Below are 22930 nucleotides of genomic sequence, written 5' to 3'. Positions count from 1 at the left end.
TTAAACCTGACAGTAATAAAATCATTTTTAAGTCAAGAGCATGGGGATTGTGTTTGGAGAAAGTAAAGAAGTGGGGAGTGGCATTGAATGATGAATCACAGAATCCGTTCCTGAGGGCTTTGGGCTTCATTTCCAATGAAGGGATGGAGGATGAACCTTCCTAGCAGGTACAAGTGAGCTGGAGAAGAAAGCAAAGGATCTCTGAGGGTCTAGGCTCTTCTCTGTCAGAATACTTTGTAATAATAGCAACAACAGTATTAAGAATATCAATCACTTATCAAGTCCTTACCAAGTGTCAGGCACTATGCCAAACAAATACATATGGTGGTTAATGTTCATAGTCACCCCTTGATTCTGGTAGTATTATTTTTTTCCATTTTCCAGAAGAGAACGCAAAGACTTGGAGACATTAAGTGATACTACCCAAAGCCATGTAGCTGGTAAATGACATTTACAGGTTCAAAATCTAGACCCATTTGCCTACAACACCTATGTATCCTTTCCTCTTGCTTGCCTTCTCTTCCAGCCCCTGACAAAGCACTTCTCTTGAAGCCATCTTAAAATGCCCACTAGAATTGTGTACATCCTGTGATATACTTCTCCTGGGTAGTATATGGGGCTCTGGATGACACCAGAGTTTTATGTTCATCCTAGCAGAGAAACACAGTCTGCTAACCAAATAGCAAAACTATGTCTTTCTCTGTCTGAATTTATCTACATTTAGAGGAGCATCATTTAATTGACAGCTTCCAAAAATTTAAAATCTAACAAATTGCTCATTTTGACATTTTCAGTACTATTTATCATTTTTAATCATGTCTCCCACTGACCACACACTCACAGTCTCCTTATCTTCTCTAGGTTCATAAATGATTGATGATGGGAAGGTTATACAGCTTGTATAAAGTAATCATAATATTTCTCCAGTCCTTTTCACAAAGATTGGCTTCCTGTGACTATAATGAAATCACTGAATATAGTCTTTTTCAGGATGAGATAAAGATAGACCACCTCATCCTTCCTATTCTTATTTAATAAAAGCCTGTAAGATATCCCAGTAACTCTAAGAACAAAGAGGTAAGGGTTTCCAAGTCCCAGCGGTCCGATATGAGATGTATATAACTTCCCTGGGCAATTATTAGCTCTAGGGGGATCCCAGACTAACCAATCTGTGTGTTTGTTTGTGTGTGTGTGTGTGTGTGTGTGTGTGTGTGTTGATGGCATAAGGTGTCCTAGGCTTATTGCCATTATTTGTAGATATAAGGAGGAACTTAGCTTAGGGAAAGTACACTCAGTATTTCAACATCAAGTTCAAGTTCTGAATGATAAAAGGAAGATCATTATAATACATGCATAAATGGTTTGGACTTCATCTGGATGGTAATGAGCTCAGTCAACAATGCATTTCTAAATTATTATCTTGGTAGCTGAAAAGTGAATACATTAGAGGTAAATTTGAGAAATTGTTTTTCCCTTTAATATTTATTTATTTACATAATCTTTATACCTAACATGGGGATCAAACTCATTCCCCCAAGATCGAGAGTCATATGCTCTTGTGATGAAGCCAGCCAAGTGCCCCAAATTTGAGAAATTCTTAGAAGAATTTCTTCTTGGAACTTGGTGACTTAGTGACTAAATAAGGCAAGTGGGGTTAAGGTAAAAGAGGCACTTAAGTATTATGTCTAGGTTTTTGATTAGTTACAATTAGTAGGTGATTATAATACTTTCTGAGAGAAACAGGTTTGAGGTGGGAACATTGAATTCTGTCATGGTCATGTTAATACAGGGCTGGTATGTATTTAGTAATCAGTTGGATATTTAATTTTGAACTCAAGGGAGAGGTCATGATTTTAAATGTAGTTTAGGAAATTATCCAGAGAAAGAGAAAGAATGAAATAGAAAGTTCCTAGAGAACAAGAGGAACTATTCACTGAAGATAGGTCCTTGGAGAACAAGGCTATCTAAAGAGAAGAAAGAGGATCTCATGGACAATATTGAGAGAGAAGACTCAGAAAAGGCAGGATGTGATAACAGAAAGAAGAGAGCAATTAAAGAGTTCATTGACATTGCCCAGAATGACCAAGAGTGAGAACTGAAAAGGATCCATTTATCTGACAGCAAGAACATTAGAGAACTTGTTTCCAGAAACAAAGAAACAACAGTTTCAATGAGTAAATAAGGGAAGAAAAATTAGCTGTGGATTATGACAAATAAAAAAGATGATAACAGCTAACGCAGTCTACTCTGTCCAATAAACATTAATTGGAAGGGGAAGAAACAAAAGAAAAGATACATAATCAAAGAAGCAACTTTCAAGGAAGGAAGGACTTGAGCCAGTGTGGTGAATATTGCTTTTCTCCTGTTGTTATGGCCTGAATTGTGTCCCCCAAATTTCATATGTTGACACCCTAACCTCCAGTACCTCAGAATGTGACTGTATTTGGAGATAAGGTGTTTAAAGAGGAAATTAAGTTAAAATGAGGTTATTAGAGTGGCATCCTCATCCAATCTGACTGGCATCATTAAAACGAGAACAGATTAGGACACACAGAAAAATACCAGGGGTGCATGCAGAGACAGATGACCAAGTGAAGAGGCAGCAAGAGAATGGTTATCTGCAAGCGAAGAGGATACCAACCCTGCCAGCACCATAATCTTGGACTTCCAGCCTCCAGAACTATAAGAAAATAAATGTCTGTTGTTTAAAACACCCAGTGTGTACAGTTTTGTTGCACAGCCCTAGCAGACTAATACACCCATTCAATGACCTTCCCCACAATCACCTCTATACCAGCTTTTTTACCAGGTTCTGCTAAAAGAACCCTGATTTTGTCCAAAACCAGAGTGAGCTCACCCTTTCCATTTCTCTTCCATTAAGTCAATTAGAAAGTCTCAGTTTGTGACTTCTATGTCTTCTGCTCCTTTGTGGTATGATAGATTTGTTTTCCAGCAAATACTCATCCTCTACTCACCCCTTCCCCCTTACACATCTGATGCAGGGAGGAATATGGTTCTCTGTTTGTTGAGTTGCACTTGGTCTGTGGCTTGCTTTGGCCAATAGAATGTTAATAGACATGATGCAAATAGAAGTTTTAAATGTCTTTATGGTGTTTGTCTTGATTTTATGTCTACTGTGGAAAGAGCCACTAGTCTGAGATTTGTGAGAAGGAATTGTGTGTTAAATAAATGTGCACACTGTTTGTTATGCAATATTATCATAGCAATAAATAACTGAGGAACCTTAATTTCCTTTTTTAACAAAAAGATAACAAGGCTGGTCTCACATATTTGGCAGGGTACTCTACTGGAAACAGGGTTTAATAACAGAAACAATTTTTGCTTTCACTGTATTCATTTTTAGTTTCTTCCCTGTAGTAAGTAAAATAATTACTTAATTATAGTAGTGGTACAGAGTTTCATTTGGATTGCTATGGGGGGTTTTCCTGTTTATTTAATATTTAAAGGAAATTCATGTAAAAGAGAATATTGAATAAATAACAATAGAGGTAATCATGCATGGTTATAACAAAAAAGAAAGGAGAGAAGGAAGGGAGGGCGGAAAAGAAGGAAAGAAACAAAGCAAGAAAGAATGAAAGAAGGGAAAAGAAAAGAAGGTGAGGTATGGCTAAGTTTGAGAAACAGTAAGAAGAGGACAAAATTCCAGATGGAACCAGATTGGAAACCTAAAAGAAAAGGCAAGTAGTGTCATCATAACCCAAAAGAAAGTATCTAAGAGGATCCATGGTGAAAGGAGCCAAATTTTTTTTTTCCTACTTAAAGAATATACTGATTTCACACAAATCTTAAGATAATTTGTTCCAACTCTCTGAAGAAAGTCCTTGGTATTTTGATAGGGATTGCATTAAATGTGTAAATTGCCCTGGGTAACATGGACATTTTCACAATATTAATTCTGCCAATCCATGAGCATGGAATATTTTTCCATCTCTTTGTGTTTTCCTCAATTTCTTCCAGAAGTGTTCTGTAGTTTTTAGGTTATAGATCCTTTGCTACTTTGGTTAGGTTATTTCTAGGTATCTTCTACTTTTGGGTGCAATTGTAAATGGGATTGACTCCTTAATTTCTCTTTCTTCAGTCTCATTGTTAGTGTATAGAAATGCCACTGACTTCTGGGCATTGATTTTGTATCCTGCCACACTGCCCAATTGCTGTATGAGTTCTAGCAATCTTGGGGTGGAGTTTTTGGGTTTTCTATGTACAGTATCATGTCATCTGCAAAGAGGGAGAGTTTGAATTCTTCTTTGCCAATATGAATGCCTTTTATTTCCTTTTGTTGTCTGATTGTTGAGGCTAGGACTTCTAGTAATATGCTGAATAGCAGTGGTGAGAGTGGACATCCCTGTCTTGTTCCTGATCTTAGGGGAAACGATTCCAGTGTTTCCTCATTGAGAAAGATATTTGCTGTGGGATTTTTGTAGATGGCTTTTAAGATGATGAGGAATGTTCCCTCTATCCCTACACTCTGAAGAGTTTTGATCAGGAATGGGTGCTGTATTTTGTCAAATGCTTTCTCTGCATCTATTGAGAGGATCATATGGTTCTTGTTTTTTTCTCTTGCTGATATGATCAATCACAATGATTGCTTTATGAGTGTTGAACCAGCCTTGCATCCCGGGGATAAATCCCACTTGGTCGTGGTGAATAATCTTCTTAACGTATTGTTGGATCCTATGGGCTAGTCAGGGGAATATTAAAAAAGAAAACCATAGCTGGGGGCATCACAATGCCAGATTTCAGGTTGTATGACAAAGTGTGGTCATCAAGACAGTGTGGTGCTGGCACAAAAACAGACACATAGATCAATGGAACAGAATCCAGAGTCCCGAAATGGATCCTCAACTTTATGGTCAACTAATATTCGACAAAGCAGGTGAGACTATCCACTGGAAAAGGACAATCTCTTCAATAAATGGTGATGGGAAAATTGGACAGCCACATGCAGAAGAATGAAACTAGACCATTCTCTTACACCATACACAAAGATAAATTCCAAATGGATGAATGTTCTTAATGTGAGACAAGATTCCATCAAAATCCTAGAGGAGAACACAGGCAACACCCTTTTTGAACTTGGCCACAGTAACTTCTTGCAAGATAGATCCATGAAGGCAAGAAAAACAAAAGCAAAAATGAACTATTGAGACTTCATCAAGATAAGAAGCTTTTGCACAGCAAAAGAAACAGTCAACAAAACTCAAATACAACCTACAGAATGGGAGAAGATATTTGCAAATTACCTATCAGATAAAGGGCTAGTACCCAAGATATATAAAGAACTTATGAAACTCAACAGCAAAAAAACAAACATTCCAATCATGAAATGGGCAAAAGACATGACCAGAAATCTCATAGAGGAAGACATAGACATGGCCAGCAAGCACATGAGAAAATGCTCCGCATCACTTGCCATCAGGGAAATACAAATCAAAACCACAATGAGATACCACCTCACACCAGTGAGAAAGGGGAAAATTAACAAAGCAGGAAACAACAAATGTTGGAGAGGATGTGGAGAAAGGGGAACCCTCTTGCACTATTAGTGGGAATGTAAACTGGTGCAGCCACTCTGGAAAACTGTGTGGAGGGTCCTCAAAGAGTTAAAAATAGACCTGCCCTATGACCCAGCAATTGCACTGCTGGGGATTTACCCCAAAGATACAGATGCAGTGAAATGTCGGGGCACCTGCACCCTGATGTTTCTAGCAGCAATGTCCACAATAGCCAAACTGTGGAACGAGCCTCGGTGTCCATCGAAAGATGAATGGATAAAGAAGATGTGGTCTATGTATACAATGGAATATTACTCAGCTATTAGAAATGACAAATACCCACCATTTGCTTCAACGTGGATGGAACTGGAGGGTATCATGCTGAGTGAAATAAGTCAACAGAGAAGGACAAACATTATATGGTCTCATTCATTTGGGGAATATAAAAAATAGTGAAAGGGAATAAAGGGGAAAGGAGAAAAAATGAGTGGGAAATATCAGAGAGGGAGACAGAACATGAGAGACTCCTAACTCTGGGAAACGAACTAGGGGTGGTGGAAGGGGAGGTGGGCGGGGGGTAGGGGTGACTGGGTGACGGGCACTAAGGGGGAGCACTTGATGGGATGAGCACTGAGTGTTATGCTATATATTGGCAAATTGAACTCCAATAAAAAAATAAATAGAATAAAAAAAAGAAATGTAAAGCTCAGCCAAATTTTGGGAAAAAAGAAAGAAGTAACCTCTTAATGTTATTTACCTTTCACTAAACATTTAGTCTTCCAAGAGATCCAGTCCGCTACAGAAGGAGGGATAGAGGGGAAGAGTGAGCAGGAAGGGGGCATTGGCTCAGAAGAGCAGGAGTATTTGCAGAAACTAAGATCCAGCTTGTGGATGCAGTCATGGTTGTTGTTGTTGTTTGTCTGGCCATTCTTTTCTATCTGCTCATGGGTGTCATTCCATCTCCTATGTCCCTCTATGGTCTAGGTACTCTGAAAAGAAAAGGATCCTTGATTAATAGAAACAGACACCCCTGAGGCTGTGATCTGGATAAGGAGCCTATCCCACAATTAGTTTGGGAGATCAAGATATCCAAGCAAACCGTGCAGAGATATGAGACAATATGGTATCTGACAGCTATAATGCAGAATGGGCCTTACAGATGTTCTAAACGAAAGATTCACAGCAGCCCTACTCTGTTTCAAAGGGGGAAAATGCTTTATTGATATAATAAAAATCGAATGGAAATAGAAAAAAAGAGAAGGGAAAATCTATGCATAGATGAAGGCAATAGTAAGCAGTAAAGGAGAATAAGATGAACGCAAGGCAACTAGGAGGCTCAGTAGGCTGAGTATCCAACTCTTGTTTTTAGCTCAGATCATGATCTCAGGGCTATGGGATCCTGCCCTGTGTCAGGCCCTGCTCAGTGCAGAGTCTGCTTCAGATCCTCCCTTTCTCTCTTTCTCTCTCTCTTTCTCTCTCTCTCCTCTCAAATTAAATCTTTTTTTAAAAAAAGAATAAGACAAAGTTATATCAAAGTTAAATCAAATCAGGTACTTAAAACATCCAACCTCATTAGGTTGGAAAGCCCCATGGAGAGATCCAGGGTGGAATCTGGATTGAGAGGCCAGGGCAGAGCATTCTCCCTTCAGGTGAGACTTCTGAGAGACCATCTCCATAATGGCCATATTTATAGGGTAAATGATGGGGGCTGAAGTTTAATATTTGTTTGCCTATGGGCACTTTGGAGTAATCTGAATTTCTATATCATCATGTCTTTACATATTCAAGGAGACTGGGCTAGGTGTACTTGCCTCCCCTCCCCTCCCCTCCAGATTCCATTCTCGTGGGCAGGGAGTGGGGGAAGGCTAGCCTGGAGCCAGAAGACATGCAAGGAAAAATTTATAGCTCTTTGCATTTCACACCAGAAGGGCCAATTCTGATCTGTGAGGCCAGCTAATGTCAACTAACCATGTTCCAAGGTCACTTATATAGCACTAGTCTCACAAATAATTTTCTTTAGCCCACCTGCATACATGCAGGTCTCTGACATATTTTGATGTTACTATCTCCACACAGTTTCCAGGACTACTGAGTCAGGGGAAGAGAGATCGAGGACTCACACCTGATCTTAAATGCCTTAGACCAGATATGACTTGTTTGCCTAGTGTTCACTGTCCAGACCTGGAATTCAGTGACCTCATTCTAACTAAAGAGAGTCATGAAAATGAAAAGAGAATGGAATCTTCAGAGAATTCCACCATCTTTACCATAGACCAGTTGTTACAGATGACCAAACTAAGGCACAAGGAGATAAGAAACCTGTTCAATGTTACAGAGCTGGTAACTGGTGAAAGCTAGACTGAATCCAGACTGCCTTCCCCAGAGTTGGTCTTCTTTGCCCACAGCACCAGTGTTACAGTACCATACAGGAGATCCACTGAGATCCACAGTGTGTCTTGTAGACTTTTCCACCTATCCCCATTTCCCTCCCCAAAGTGACTGCCTCTTCTGCTTGAGTAGCAGGGTCTTTTATACTTTGACACTTTGGCTGTTTAATCTTTACTTACTATGGCTGGTCAACTACCATTGCCTTCTCACTCGCTCCTCTCCACAAAAAGCCTGTCTTGAGCTGAAAACAGATCATGAATGAATTGTCCGGGAGGAGGACAATCTATCTCTCAGAAGTGAGGCTTCCCCCTCAGCCCCAGTGGGAATGTTCTAGATGTTTCCAGCAATCTTTGTGGTGACTTCAAGTAGAGGTACTTTTGTCCCTGGTTCATTGGGAGGTGGGAGTGTAAAGGTGCTGGGAAAGTTGGGCCAGAGTCCTAAATATCCCCATACCCCAAAAACACCCCCAAATGCCTCTAGTAGAAAACTAACAATACAAGCCACTTCATGCAGCAATCCAGACTTACTCACAGGCAACATCAATATCAACTCAACACTTACATGCATGAGCCAAGTGCTGTACAGACTTTATCTGGTGCAACTCTTTCAAAGGTCTCAAGGAACAAATCTTATTAACAATCTTTTTTTTTTTTGTTAGAAGAGGCAAATAGTTTGTAAGCCATTTTGTAAGTTGGTGAGCCTGGATTTAAGCCCAAGACCTGGGGATTCAAAAAACCCTGAATTTTGTTAGTACACCAAATTGTTTCTCAAAGTCCCAATTTTTTAAGGTTTTATTTTATTTGAGAGAGAGAGAGCACACATAAGCACAAGCAGGAGAGAGGGAGAAGCAGGGAGCTTGATTCCAGCACCCTGAGCCAAAGGCAGATGCTTAACCTACTGAGCCACCCAGACTTCCCCAAATCCCAAATTTATAAAAACAGCCAATATTGATTATGCAGGCCAAGCACTGTGTTATGTGATCATCATGAATTATTCCATCTAATCCTAAGAATGCAGTAGTGAACAAGACAATCATAAGAAACAGGTGTCACTATTATCATTCTCATTTTAACATGTAAGGGAGCAAGGGTAGAGAAAGGAGGTGAGTGAAAGTCAACAAGATTGTAGGTGGCAGACTGTAATCTTAAACTCAGATCTTTCTGCTTCCAGAACACAGGCTTTAACCACTAGGCTATTCTGCCACTTGACTGGCTGTCATTTAAATGTGAACATTGGAAGTATGGGGCTGGGAAAGAAAGCAGGTTAGCCAGAGTTAGTGAGAATCCTCCATTTCACTTTATTTGTTCATTCACATCATATACCATCCCACAAGAACTGGAATGACTTCATATAGTTTATTTTTCCAACTGTCTGTCCATAGAGGGGTGTGATTGTTTTCTGTGTTGTTCTATCTGGGCATCTACTCCCACTTCAGGATCATCCAATTCGTGCCAAGTTCTCCTCCATAGAGATGGGCAGTTCTTTTTGCTTGCACAGTCCTAGGAACTTTCCTGATCAGAGACAACTGAATATATAAAGTCCCCATTTCTATACCACTCCAAGATGAAGCCCAGCTGTTTCCTAGACAATACTAGGTAAGACAGAGGTAAATGACAGCTTCTTGGTGAGGTGTGTGAGTGTGTGTGTGTGTCAATGCACCCATCTGTCATAGGGCAGTGAAATATTTACAGAGCCCTGAACTTAAAATCCAAAGGCTCAATTTCAAGTTCTGACAATGTCACTTAAAAACTGGTTGACTTTGGGCAAGGCTGTTAACTTCTTTTGACACTTCACTTCCTTGGTATTGGTGGTGATCTCTCCTTTCTCATTCATGATTTTATTAATTTGAGTTTTTCTCTCTTCTTTTTATTAAGGCTGGCTAATGGTTTATCTAACTTATTAATCTTTCAAAGAACCAACTCCTGGTTTTGTTGATCTGTTCCACAGTTATTCTCGTCTCTATTTCATTGAGTTCTGCTCGAATCTTTATTAACTCTCTTCTTCTACTGGGTGTAGGATCTATTTGTTTTTTTTTCTCCAGTTCCTGCAAGGTTAGCTTTTGTATTTGAGTTCTTTCCAGTTTTTTGATAGATACTTGTTTTGTGATGTATCCCCTCAGGACTGCTTTTGCTGTATCCCAAAGATTTTGAACAGTTGTATCTTCATTCTCATTAGTTTCCATGAATCTTTTTAATTCTTCAGTAATTTCCTGGTTGCCCCTTTCATCTTTTAAATATTTATTTATTTATTTACTTATTTATTTATGATAGACCCCTTTCATCTTTTAGCAGGATGGTCCTTAACCTCCATGTGTTTTAAATCCTTCCAAACTTCTTATGGTTTAGTTCTAGTTTCAAAGCATTCTGGTCTGAAAATATGCAGGGTACGATCCAAATCTTTTGGTATCGGTTAAGACCTGATTTGTGACCCAGTATGTGGTCTATTCTGGAGAAAGTTCCATGTGCACTTAAGAAGAATGTGTATTCAGTTGCATTTGGATGTAAAGTTCTGTAAATATCTGTGAAATCCATCTGGTCCAGTGTATCATTTAAAGCTCTCGTTTCTTTGGAGATGTTGTGCTTAGAATATCTATCGATTGTAGAAAGCGTTGTGTTCAAGTCTCCAAGTATAAGTGTATTATTGGGGATCCCTGGGTGGCGCAGCGGTTTGGCACCTGCCTTTGGCTCAGGGCGTGATCCTGGAGACCCGGGATCGAGTCCCACATCGGGCTCCTGGTGCATGGAGCCTGCTTCTCCCTCTGCCTGTGTCTCTGCCTCTCTTTCTCTCTCTGTGACTATCATAAATAAATAAAAATTTAAAAAAATAAGTGTATTATTGTCTAAGTATGTCTTAACTTTGGTTATTAATTCATTGAAATACTTGGCAGTCACCACATTAGGGGCATAAATATTCATTATTGTTAGGTCCTCTTGTTGGATAGATCCTATAAGTATGATATAGTGTCTCTCTTCATCTCTTACTACAGTGTTTGGGATAAACTTTATTTTATCTGATATAAGGATGGCTACCCCTGCTTTCCTTTGAGGACCATTTGAATGGTAAATGGTTCTCCAACCTCTTATTTTCAGGCTGCAGGTGTACTTACATCTAAAATGAGTCTCTTGTAGACAGCAAATAGATGGGTCTTGCTTTTTTATCCACTCTGAAACCCTGCGCCTTTGATGGGGTCATTAAGCCCATTCACGTTCAGAGTTACTATTGAAAGATGTGAATTGAGTGTCATCATGATACCTTTTCAGTCTCTGTTTTTGTGTATTATTTCTTTGGGCTTCCTCTTTCTTTTACAGAGTCCCCCTTCATATTTCTTGCAGAGCTGGTTTGGTGGTCACATAGTCTTTCAGCTTCTGCCTATCTTGGAAGCTCTTTATCTCTCCTTCTATTCTGAATGAGAGCCTTGCTGGATAAAGTATTCTTTGCTGCAGGTTCTTCTCATTTAGGACCCTAAATATATCCTGCCAGCCCTTTCTGGCCTGCCAGGTCTCTGTGGACAGGTCTGCTGTTAACCTAATACTTCTCCCCATAAATGTTAGGGATCTCTTGTCTCTTGCTGCTTTAAGGATGTTCTCTTTATCTTTGGAATTTGCAAGTTTCACTATTAAATGTCGAGGTGTTGAGCGGTTTTTATTGATTTTAGTGGGGGTATTTCTCTATCTCCTGGATCTGGATGCCTGTTTCCCTTCCCAAGTTAGGGAAGTTCTCAGCTATGATTTGTTCAAATACACTTTCTGGGCCTCTGTCCCTTTTGGCGCCCTCTGGAACCCCAATGAAATGTAGATTTTTCCTTCTGAGGCTGTCATTTATTTCCTTTAACCTATCCTCATGATCTTTTAATGGTTTGTCCTTTTTTCCTCAGCTTCCTTCCTTGCAATCAACTTGTCTTCTATGACAAGTTGTTCTTGTCCCTCACTCATTCTTCTACGTCATTAACCTTCGTCGTTAGGACCTCCAGTTTGGATTGCATCTCATTTCATTGATTTTTAATTTCAACCTGATTAGATCTAAATTCTGCAATCATGAAGTCTCTTGAATCCTTTATGCTTTTTCCTAGAGCCACCAGTAGCTTTATAATTGTGCTTCTGAACTGGCTTTCTGACATTGAATTGTAATCCAAATTTTGTAACTCTGTGGGAGAGAGGACTGTTTCTGATTCTTTTGTGGTGAGTTTTTCCTTCTAGTCATTTTCTTCGGTGCAGAGTGGCCAACAGCAAGTTGTACTGGAAAAAGGAGAAAAAGAGAGAAAAACGAAAAAAATCGGGGGGGGGGGGCGGGGACAAACAGAAACCAAAAAACAAGGGGGAGTATCCTCTGATTCTATATACTGTAAATCCCTCGACTTCCCCTGGCACTTTCCAGCGCTGCTTGGTCAATAATTTGCTCTTCCCCTGTCCTTCCAGCTGGCCTTCTGGGGGAGGGGCCTGCTGTGCTCTCAGGTGAGTGCATCTGGGGGAGCTGCCCCACCCCCCTGCCAGGTGCACGGCTCAGTGGGAGCTGTTTATCCTGTGAGGCCCCTGCTCGCTGGCGGCCCTGCTCAGTCCCAGGCACAAGGTGACACGAGGAGGAACAACAACAGTGGCAGCGGCCAGCACTCCAGCCCTGGATTCAGCTCCTGCAGTCACTACTGCAGCTCCCAGTCTGCAGGGATCTGGATGCTCCGGGGGCGGGGGGGCGCTGATCTGCACAGCTCAGGGGTGCCCGGTGGCAGGAGCGTCCTCGCTGTCCAGTGTCCCCCGGGCCTCTGCCTGTCCTGGGGGGTAGCGCCGGATCCTCGGCTGTGTTCCGCGGTGCCCTTGGCTCCAGGGCCTGCGCTGCTGGAATCACTCTCCCGGGCTGCGCAGCCCCCTCCTCCCGGGGCCACCGCCAGAGCTGCCTCCCAGCTGCTCCCGGGTCCAGCCGGGCAGCGCTGCAGACCCTTAGGGAGCTCGATGGCGGGGTGTGGCGCCGCTCTCCCTGGAGCGCAGGTGCTCTGTTAGTGACCCTGGGAGCCTGAGGGCATCACTGCCCATCCTGGGGTCCTGCCCGTGCTCCTGCGAGCGCCTTTCCCTCCAGGAAGATTGGTGAAGCTCCTGCTTCTCCGGGCCTGGGCTTTCCTGTCCTGGAGGCACTCGCCCTGCGGCCTTAGCCAGGCTCCTGGTGGGGGCCCCTCCCCTTTGGATGCTTTTTTATTTCTATTTTTTTCCATCTTCCTACCTTCATAGAAGTGCGAACTCTTCTCACTGTAGCGTTCCAGCTGTTCTCTCTTCAAATCTCAGGCCAAATTCGTAGGTTTTCAGGATGATTTGAAAGTTATCTAGGTAATTTGGTCGACACTTCACTTCCACAATACAAAATGAGGATGGTGATATTGAATGAGAAGAATAAATGAGAATACATATGTGATATGCTAGCACATAGAAGGCATATAGAAGCCGATCTATTTAATGTGGTAGGCTGTGGAGGAGGTTACAGAGGGGAGTAAGAAAGACCCAGAAAGTTAATACTTGAAAGAAAATTCTGCAATGCAGAAGTTGGTTCATATTATATAAAGTGAATGGCTTTCATTTTTTTTTAAAATGCTTTTTAAAAAAGGTATCTAACTGGAGGGGTTTGGCTTCAGAATTTGCTGGGAGTTCGAGAGCACTTCAATATTTATTGAGCTCTTTTTGTATATTAGACACAACTGCTGGCAACATAATTTATATAGATTATCTCACTAATCCCATGGGAAGCTAGGTGGTAGATATTACTGGTGTGTTTTCAGGTTCAGAGACATAAACAGAGGCCACGATCCCTCAGCCTGTAGGCAGTGGAACCAAGTTTGACTGTGTAACTCCAATATCCCCTAAATATGTTGTTTCATAAAATAAATAGCTGTTTCAGTTCAAAGACTTATGAAATCAGAGCTCTGTTGCAGGAATCTTTTTTTTTTTTTTGTATTTTTTTAAATTGGAGTTCGATTTGCCAAAATATAGTATAACACTCATTGATCACCCATTAAGTGCCCCCCTTAGTGCCCAACACCCAGACACCCCATCCCCCTGCCCACCTCCCCTTCCACTACCCCTTGTTCGTTTCCCAGAGTTAGGAGTCTCTCATGTTCTGTTATCCTCTCTGATATTTCCCACTCATTTTCTCTCCCTTTCCCTCCAATCCCGTACACCATCCTTTATGTTCCCCAAATAAATGAAACCATATAATGATTGTCCTCCTCCGATTGACTTACTTCACTCAGCACAATATATTCCAGTTCCATCCACGTTGAAGCAAATGGTGGGTATTCCTTGTTTTTAATGGCTGAGTAATATTCCACTGTATACATAGACCACATCTTCTTTATCCATTCATCTTTCGATGGACACCAAGGCTCCTTCCACAGTTTGACTATTGTGGACATTGCTGCTATAAACATCGGGGTGCTGGTGTCTCAGTTTTTCACTGCATCTGGATCTTTGGGGTAAATCCCCAGTAGTGCAATTGCTGGGTCATACGGTAGATCTATTTTTAGCATTTTGAGGAAACTCCAGAGTTTTCCACAGCGCCTATAGCAGTTCACATTCCCACCAACAGTGCAGTCCACATCCTCTCCAACATTTTTTGCCTGTCTTGTTAATTTTGCCCATTCTCACTGGTTTGACGTGGTATCTCATTGTGGATTTGATTTTTATGTCCTTGATGGCAAGTGATGTAGAGCATTTTCTCATGTATTTGTTGGCCATGTCTATGTCTTCATTGGTCATTTGCAAATATCTTCTCCCATTCTGTAGGCTGTCTTTTAGTTTTTTTGACTGTTTCCTTTGCTGTGCAGAAGCTTTTTATCTTAAGTCCCAATAATTCATTTTTGCTTAGGTTTCCCTTGCCTTCATAGATGTATCTTGCAAGAAGTTGCTGTGCCCAAGTTCAAAAAGGGAGTTGCTTATGTTCTACTCTAGGATTTTGATGGATTCTTGTCTCACATTTAGATCTTTCATCTGTTTTGAGTTTATCTTTGTGTATGGTGTAAGAGAATGGCCTAGTTTTATTCTTCTGCATGTGACTGTCCAATTTTCCCAGCACCATTTATTGAAGAGACTGTCTTTTTCCCAGTGGATACTCTTTCCCGCTTCGTCGAATATTAGTTGACCATACAGCTGAGGACTCATTTCTGGGTTCTCTATTCTGTTCCATTGATCTGTGTGTCTGTTTTTGTGCCAGTATCACACTGTCTTGATGATCACAGTTTTGTAGTACAACTTGAAATCTGTCATTGTGATGTCCCTGGCTCTGGTTTTCTTTTTCAATGTTCCTCTGGGTATTCGGGGTCTTTTCTGATTCCACAGAAATCTTAAGATGATTTGTTCCAACTCTGTGAAGAAGGCCCATGGTGTTTTGATAGGGATTGCATTGAATGTGTAAATTGCCCTGGGTAGCATAGACATTTTCACAATATTAATTCTTCCAATCCATGAGCATGGAATGTCTTTCCATCTCTTTGTGTCTCCTTCAATTTCTTTCAGGGGTGTTCTAGAGTTTTTAGGGTACAGATCATTTAACTCTTTGGTTAGGTTTATTCCTAGGTATCTTATGCTTTTGGGTGCAGTCGAAAATGGGATTGACTCCTTAATTTCTTTTTCTTCACTCTTAGTGTATTGAAATGCCACTGACTTCTGGGCATTGATTTTGTATCCTGCCACATTTCCCAATTGTTGTATGAATTCCAACAATCTAGGGATAGAGTCTATTGGGGTTTCTATGTACAGTATCATATAATCTGTGAAGAGGGAGAGTTTGACTTATTTGCCATTTTGAATGCCTTTCATTTCTTTTTCTTTTTGTTGCCTGATTGCTGAGGCCAGGACTTCTAGTACTATGTTGAATAGCAGTGGTGAGACTGGACATCCCTATCGTGTTCCTGATCTTAAGAGAAAGGTTCTCAGTGTTTACCCATTGAGAATGATATTTGCTGTGGGCTTTTCATAGATGGCTTTTAAGATGCTGAGAAATGGTCCCTCTATCCCTACACTCTGAAGAGTTTTGATCAGGAATGGATGCTGTATTTTTCAAATGATTCCTCTTCATCTATTGAGAGGATTATATGGTTCTTGTTTTTTCTCTTGTTGATATGACCTATCACATTGATTGTTTTATAAGTGTTGAACCAGCCTTGCATCCCGGGGATAAATCCCACTTGGTCATAGTGAATAATCTTCTTTATGTACTGTTGGATCCTATTGGCTAGTATCTTGTTGAGAATTTTTGCATCTCTGTTTATCAGGGATATTGGTCTATAATTCTCCATTTTGGTGGGGTCTTTGGTTTTGGAATTAAGATGATGCTGGCCTCATAAAATGAGTTTGGAAGTATTCTTTCCCTTTCTTTCAGAACAGCTTTAGTAGAATAAGCATTGTTTCTGCTTTAAACGTCTGATAGAATTCCCCGGGAAAGCCATCTGGCCCTGGACTTTTGTGTCTTGGGAGGATTTTGATGACAGCTTCAATTTCCTCCCTGGTTATTGGCCTGTTCAGGTTTTTTATTTCTTCCTGTTTCAGTTTTGATAATTTGTAATTTTCCAGAAATGTGTCCATTTCTTCTAGATTGCCTAATTTATTGGCATAGAGCTGCTGCTCACAATACGCTTTTAAAATCTTTTGTATTTCCTTAGTATTGGTTGTGATGTCTCCTCTTTCATTCATGACTTTATTAATTTGAGTCTTTTCTTTTTAATAAGGCTGGCTAATGGTTTTTTTTACATATTTTTAATTTGGGGTTCAATTTGCCAACATATAGCATAACATCAAGTGCCCCTCTCAGTGCCCATCACCCAGTCACCCCCACCCCCGCCCACCTCCCTTTCTACCACCCCTAGTTCGTTTCCCAGAGTTAGGAGTCTTTCATGTTCTGTCTCCCTTTCTGCTATTTCCCACTCATTTTTTCTCCTTTCCCGTTTATTCCCTTTCACTATTTTTTATATACCCCAAATGAATGAGACCATATAATGTTTGTCCTTCTCTGATTGACTTATTTCACTCAGCATAAGGTATTATCATCTCCAGTTCCATACACATAGAAACAAATGGTGGGTATTTGTCATTTCTAATGGCTGAGTTATATTCCATTGTATACATAGACCACATCATCTTTATCCATTCATCTTTCGATGGACACCGAGGCTCCTTCCACAGTTTGGACATCGCTGCTATAAACATTGGGGAGCAGGTGTCCTGGCATTTCACTGCATCTGTATCTTTTGGGTAAATCCCCAGCAGGGCAATTGCTGGGTCGTAGGGCAGGTCTATTTTTAACTCTTTGAGGAACCTCCACACAGTTTTCCAGAATGGCTGCACCAGTTCACACTCCCACCAACAGTGTAAGAGGGTTCCTCTTTCTCCACATCCTTTCCAACATTTATTGTTTCCTGCCTTGTTAACTTTCCCCATTCTCACTGGTGTGAGGTGGTATCTCATTGTGGTTTTGATTTGTATTTCCCTGATGGCAAGTGATGCGGAGCATTTTCTCATGTGCATGTTGGCCATGTCTATGTCTTCCTCTGTGAGATTTCTGGTCAGGTCTGTTGCCCACTTCATGATTGGATTGTTTGTTTCTTTGCTGTTGATTTTCATAAGTTCTTTATAGATCTTGGATACTAGCCCTTTATCTAATATGTCATTTGCAAATATCTTCACCCATTCTGTAGTTTGTCTTTGAGTTTTGTTGACTGTTTCTTTTGCTGTGCAAAAGTTTCTTTCAAAAAACCAACTCCTAGTTTTGTTGTTCTTTTCTACAGTTCTTCTGGTCTCTATTTCATTGAGTTCTGCTCCAATCTTTATTAACTCTCCTTTCTTCTGGTGTAGGTTTTATTTGCTGTTCTTTCTCCATTTTCTTTAGGTGTGAGTTAGCTTGTGTATTTGAGTTTTTTCCATTTTTTTGAGGGAGGATTGTATTGTGATGTGTTTCCTTCTCAGTACTGCTTTTGCTGTATCCCAAGGATTTTGAACTGCTGTACCCTCATTTTCATTAATTTCCATGAATCTTTTAAATTCTACTCTAATTTACTGGTTGATCCCATTCATCTTTTAGCAGGATGCTCTTTTACCCCCACGTGTTTGAGTTTCTTCCAATTTTTCTCTTGTGATTGAGTTCTAGTTTCAAAGCTTTGTGGTCTGAAGATATGCAGGGCATAATCCCAATCTTTTGGTATCACTTGAGACCTGATTTGTGACCCAGTATGTGGTCTATTCTGAAGAAAGTTCCATGTGCACTTGAGAAGAATGTGTATTCAGCTGTTTTCAGATGTAAAGTTCTGTATATATCTATGAAATCCATTTGGTCCTGTGTATCATTTAAGGCTCTGGTTTCTTTAGTGATGTTGTGGTGAGGAAATCTGTCATTTGCTGAAAGTGCCATGTTGAACTCTCCTCCTATTAGTGTATTATTATGTAGGTATGTCTTTATTTTGGTTATTAATTGATTGATATACTTGGCAGTCACCACATTAGGGACATAAATATTCATGATTGTTAGGTCTTCTTGTTGGATAGACCCTTGAAGTATGATATAGTGTCCCTCTTCATGTCTTACCACAGTCTTTGACATAAACGTTAATTTATCTGATACGAGGATTGTTATGCCAGTTTTTTTTTTTAGGACCATTTGAATGGTAAATGTTTCTCCAACCTTTCATTTTCAGGCTGGAGATGCCCCTAGATCTAAAATGAGTCTCCTGTAGACAGCAAATAGATGGATCTTGTTTTTTTTTTATCCAGTCTGAATCCCTGCATCTTTTGATGGGATCATTTAGCCCATTCACATTCAGAGTTACTATTGAAAGATATGAATTGAGTCTCATCATGATACCTATCCAGTCCCTGTTTTTGTGGGTTGTTTCCTTGGACTTCCTCTTTCTTTTACAGAGTCTCCCCTTAATATTTCTTGGAGCTCCAGTTTGGTGGTCACATATTCTTTCAGTTTCTGCCTATTTTGGAAGCTCTTTATCTCTCCTTCTATTCTGAATGAGAGCCTTGCTGGATAAAGTATTCTTGGCTGCATGTTCTTCTCATTTAGGACCCTGAATATATCCTGCCAGCCCTTTCTGGCCTGCCAGGTCTCTGTGGAGAGGTCTGCTGTTAATCTAATATTTCTCCCCATATAAGTTAGGAATCTCTTTTCTCTTATTGCTTTAAGGATTTTTTCTTTTTCTTTGGAATTTGCAAGTTTCACTATAAAATGTCGAGGTGTTAAATGGTTTTTATTGATTCTGGGGGGGATTCCTCTCTATTCCTGAATCTGAATGCCTGTTTCCCTCACCAAATTAGGGAAATTCTCAGCTATGATTGTTCAAATATACTCTGTTCCTCTGTCCCTCTCTGCGTTTTCTGGAACCCCAATTATACATAGATTTTTCCTTCTGAGGCTTCATTTATTTCCCTTAAACATTCCTCATGGTGTCTTATAATTGTTTGTCTCTTTTTTCCTCAGCTTCCTTCCTTGCAATCAACTTGTCTTCTATGCCACTCACTCTTTCTTCCACCTCATTAACCCTTGTGGTTAGGACCTCCAGTTTGGATTGCATCTCTTTTCATTGATTTTTAATTTCAGCCTGATTAGATCCAAATCATGCAGTCATGAAGTCTCTAGAATACTTTATGCTTTTTTCCAGAACCACCAGTAGCTTTATAATTGTGCTTCTGATTTGGCTTTCTGACATTGAATTGTAATCCATATTCTATAATTCTGTGACAGTAGTACTGTTTCTGCTTCTTTCTTTTGTGGTGAATTCTTCCTTCTAGTCATTTTGCTCAGCAAGGAGTGGTGTATGAGTGGGCTGAGTCAAAATTATAAACCATGACCTAAGTAAATTTCACCCTATATGATTCTGACATAGTCAGAGACCCAAAAATGAAAACAATGATTGGGACGAAATAAAACAAGAGGATCACTAGAGTGGAAAACAAATTTTAAAACAAAGTTGTAAAAAATAAAAGGCCAAAACTCCCAAAGAAGAAGAGAAAAAGAAAAGGAAAAACAAAGAAGAGGGAAAAAAAACAAAAGAGAGAACAGAAAGAAAAAAGAAAAAAAAGGAGGAAAAAAAAGGGTGGGTAACTGGGAAATGGTGGTGGTAATTAAGTTGTAGTGGAGGGAGAATGTAGTCTACTTGAGGGGTCCTAGAGCATGATCCTCTTGGTCCTGAGTGTATTAAGTTTTGTATGTTAGAAGATTCTCAGTCCCAAATTTATTTAAACCAGGAATAGTTGTAGGGACCCCCACCATTGAACATCAAAACATCAATGAGATTAAAGAGGGGGGCAGAATGGGAATGAGGAATCTCACAGGGGATCCCTGGGTGGCTCAGTAGTTTAGTGCCTGCCTTTGGCCCAGGGCGTTATCCTGGAATTCTGGGATGGAGTCCCACATTGGGATCCCTGCTTGGAGCCTGCTTCTCCCTCTGCCTGTGTCTCTGCCTCTTTCTCTCTCTGTGTCTCTCATGAATAAATAAATAAAATCTTAGAAAAAAGGGAATCTCACAGAATGAACCAGCACTGTATACCACTTGGTTCTGGGTGCATTCTGGTCATGTTTTAGAAGGTATTAACTTCCATAATTGTAGAACAAAATGAGGCAGTGAAAACAAAAAAAACACAAAACAACCCAAAAAAAACAAATCTTGTGTATCTCCCAAAATTAAATTGAGTATGTTGAAGGGAATCTAGAAGTGGAAAATATATCTAGGATCTGTAATTGTAGAAATATGAAAGTCAAAAAGACAGAAACTTAAAAATGAAGAGGTGGTAAAATATTGTAGTTAAGGTGGGAAAAGAGAAAAAAATATTGGAAATTTACAGTCTGATATAAAAATGAGTTGTACTGGAAAAAGGAAGGAAAAGTATAGGAGGAGCACCCTTTAGTTCTGTATACTATAAATCCCGCAGCTTGGTCAAGATCTTGCTCTTCCCTGTTCTTCCAGCAGTTCTTCTGGGGGAGGGTCTGCTGTGCTGATGCTCAGGTGTGTGTACCTGGTGTGATGCGCCCCCTCACCACGTGTGGGGCTCAGTGGGAGCTGTTTACCCCATGAGGCCCCTGCTCCCTGGTGGCCCCGCCTCTCCCAGGCACACGGTGACACAAGGAGGAACAACCACACTGGTGGCGCCAGGTCTCCAGCTCTGGAGTCAGCTCCCCGCAGTAAGTAATGCAGTCTCACAGTCTGCACTGGCCTAGATGCTCCCAGGTTGGCAGGGGCCCTGATCTGCACAGCTTGGGGGTGCCCAGCGGCAGAAGAGTCCTCACTGTCTTGTGCCCTCCCCATCTCCGCCTGTCCTGGGGGGAGTGCAGGATCCTGGGTTGTGTCCACTCTGCTGGAATCGCGCTCCTGGGGCTGAGCCTCTCGAAGGCAGCAGGGCGCAGACACCTCCGACCAGAGCTGCCTGCCTGACCGAACGGCTTCTCCCAGATGCCCCGTAGGGTGTGCACTCCCACCCTTTACTGAGATCAGCCTAACGTTTGCCCTATTAATGACTCCAGGAGACTAGAGGCCATGGTGGGCAGCCTGGGTGGCTCAGTGGTTTAGCACCTGCCAGGGACCTGGGATCGAGTCTCACCTCAGGCTCCCTGCATGGAGCCTGCTTCTCCTTCTGCCTATGTCTTTCTCTCTCTCTCTCTGTCAAATAAGTAAATAAAATCTTTTAAAAAGAATGAAGTCTTTGTCTAGTAATGGAAACCTGTGTCTCTTTAGGGTCAGTTTCTGGAAATTCATTTTGTTCCTTCTAAAGGGGAACATGGCCTTGTGATCTGTTGTTGAATATTGGATATTTGAAAAAAAATGCAGCCAGACTCTGTCTTTGCAGCTGGATCCTTGCAAAGAAAGGCCTTCAGTAATCTGACCAATATGAAAACTTAAGGTCTTGGGCATGTGTCCTTCCTAGGCCTGTGCACATGCTTTTTTCCTCAACTTTCCCAAATATGTTGCTGCTTTTGCATGTTTTAATTTCTTTAAAAGTCTCACACCTACCTCGTCTTGGGGCTCTAGATGTTTTATTGTTCTTCTTCTGTCTGTAGTCTTCCCCCAAGGTGGCCACGGTCTACAGTTTCCACTCACTGTGGCATCTGCCACTGCTTTTAGATACCTCCAACCTGATACTCAAACCATGGCACCAATCTTTTTTTAAAATAAAGATATGATTTTTTAAAGATTTTATTTATTTATTCATGAGAGACACACACAGAGAGAGAGAGAGGCAGAGACAAAGGCAGAGGGAGAAGCAGGTTCCCCACAGGGATCCCAATGTGGGACTCGATCCCGGAACTCTGGCATCATGTCCTGAGCCAAAGGCAGATGCTCAACCGCTGAGCCACCCAGCCATCCTGTATGGCACCATTCTTATCTGAGCTCCAAGTTGGATAAAGCAGAAACCAGTCATGATAAGCCAGAATATTGAAACAAATTCCAGTCTTTTCCTCTGTCCCAAGGGAGAGGCTAGGAATTGGATGGCTTCCTCCTATTTCACACAACACCAGAGAGGGGATGGGGCAAGGGTAAGCAAAAACAACATAAAATTTCTTACCATTTTGAGTATGGATTTTTAATGTTTGGACATTTGTTGGTTGCTGCAGATCCTTGACTGCTCCTAAAGTTCCTACAAAGCTATTTTAGTCTATTGTTTACATTTCTGTGAGGGAACAAAGGTTACCTTGGAACTTCCAGGTCTGCCTTCTTGCTTATTTCACCTCTAGATATACCATAATTTTAAAAATAAATTTCCTCAAATATTCAAGAATTAGTCTCTTGTTTTGTTGTAATAATAATAATACTAACAATAATGGTAATTTTATTGAGTACCTACTATGTGCCAGGCATTCATTATTTAAAGAGGTAAAGTGTATGTGATATGTGTATGTATATGTACACTTTATCTCTTTAAATAATGAATTTAAACTTTACTGCTTTCTAAGAAGTATTGCACCCATTTCATAGGTGAGAGATGTACCCATTTCATAGATGAGAAAACAGGCACAGAGGAGAACCTATTGTCCATATGAAACTGAGACAGACACATGGGGGAATG

General features: G+C 40.8%; 1 long non-coding RNA gene across 3 annotated transcripts; it reads right to left on the bottom strand.

Moving 5' to 3' along the window:
• Positions 1 to 22509, bottom strand: LOC111096289. Of its 3 annotated transcripts, none has more exons than XR_005360863.1 (3): positions 22430 to 22509; positions 6271 to 6502; positions 1 to 178 (listed from the first exon to the last, which is right to left on the bottom strand). It is a non-coding gene; the product is annotated as an uncharacterized LOC111096289 (long non-coding RNA). The 3 variants fall into 3 exon arrangements; XR_005360862.1 differs by lacking the exon at positions 22430 to 22509 and adding an exon at positions 7636 to 7701; XR_005360861.1 differs by lacking the exon at positions 22430 to 22509 and adding an exon at positions 7539 to 7676.
• Between the last annotated feature and the right edge of the window lie 421 nt (positions 22510 to 22930).

The sequence above is a fragment of the Canis lupus genome, chromosome 6 (assembly GCF_011100685.1).
Source record: "Canis lupus familiaris isolate Mischka breed German Shepherd chromosome 6, alternate assembly UU_Cfam_GSD_1.0, whole genome shotgun sequence".
NCBI classification, from domain to species: domain Eukaryota; kingdom Metazoa; phylum Chordata; class Mammalia; order Carnivora; family Canidae; genus Canis; species Canis lupus.
This window is presented reverse-complemented; position numbering and strand designations above follow the sequence as displayed.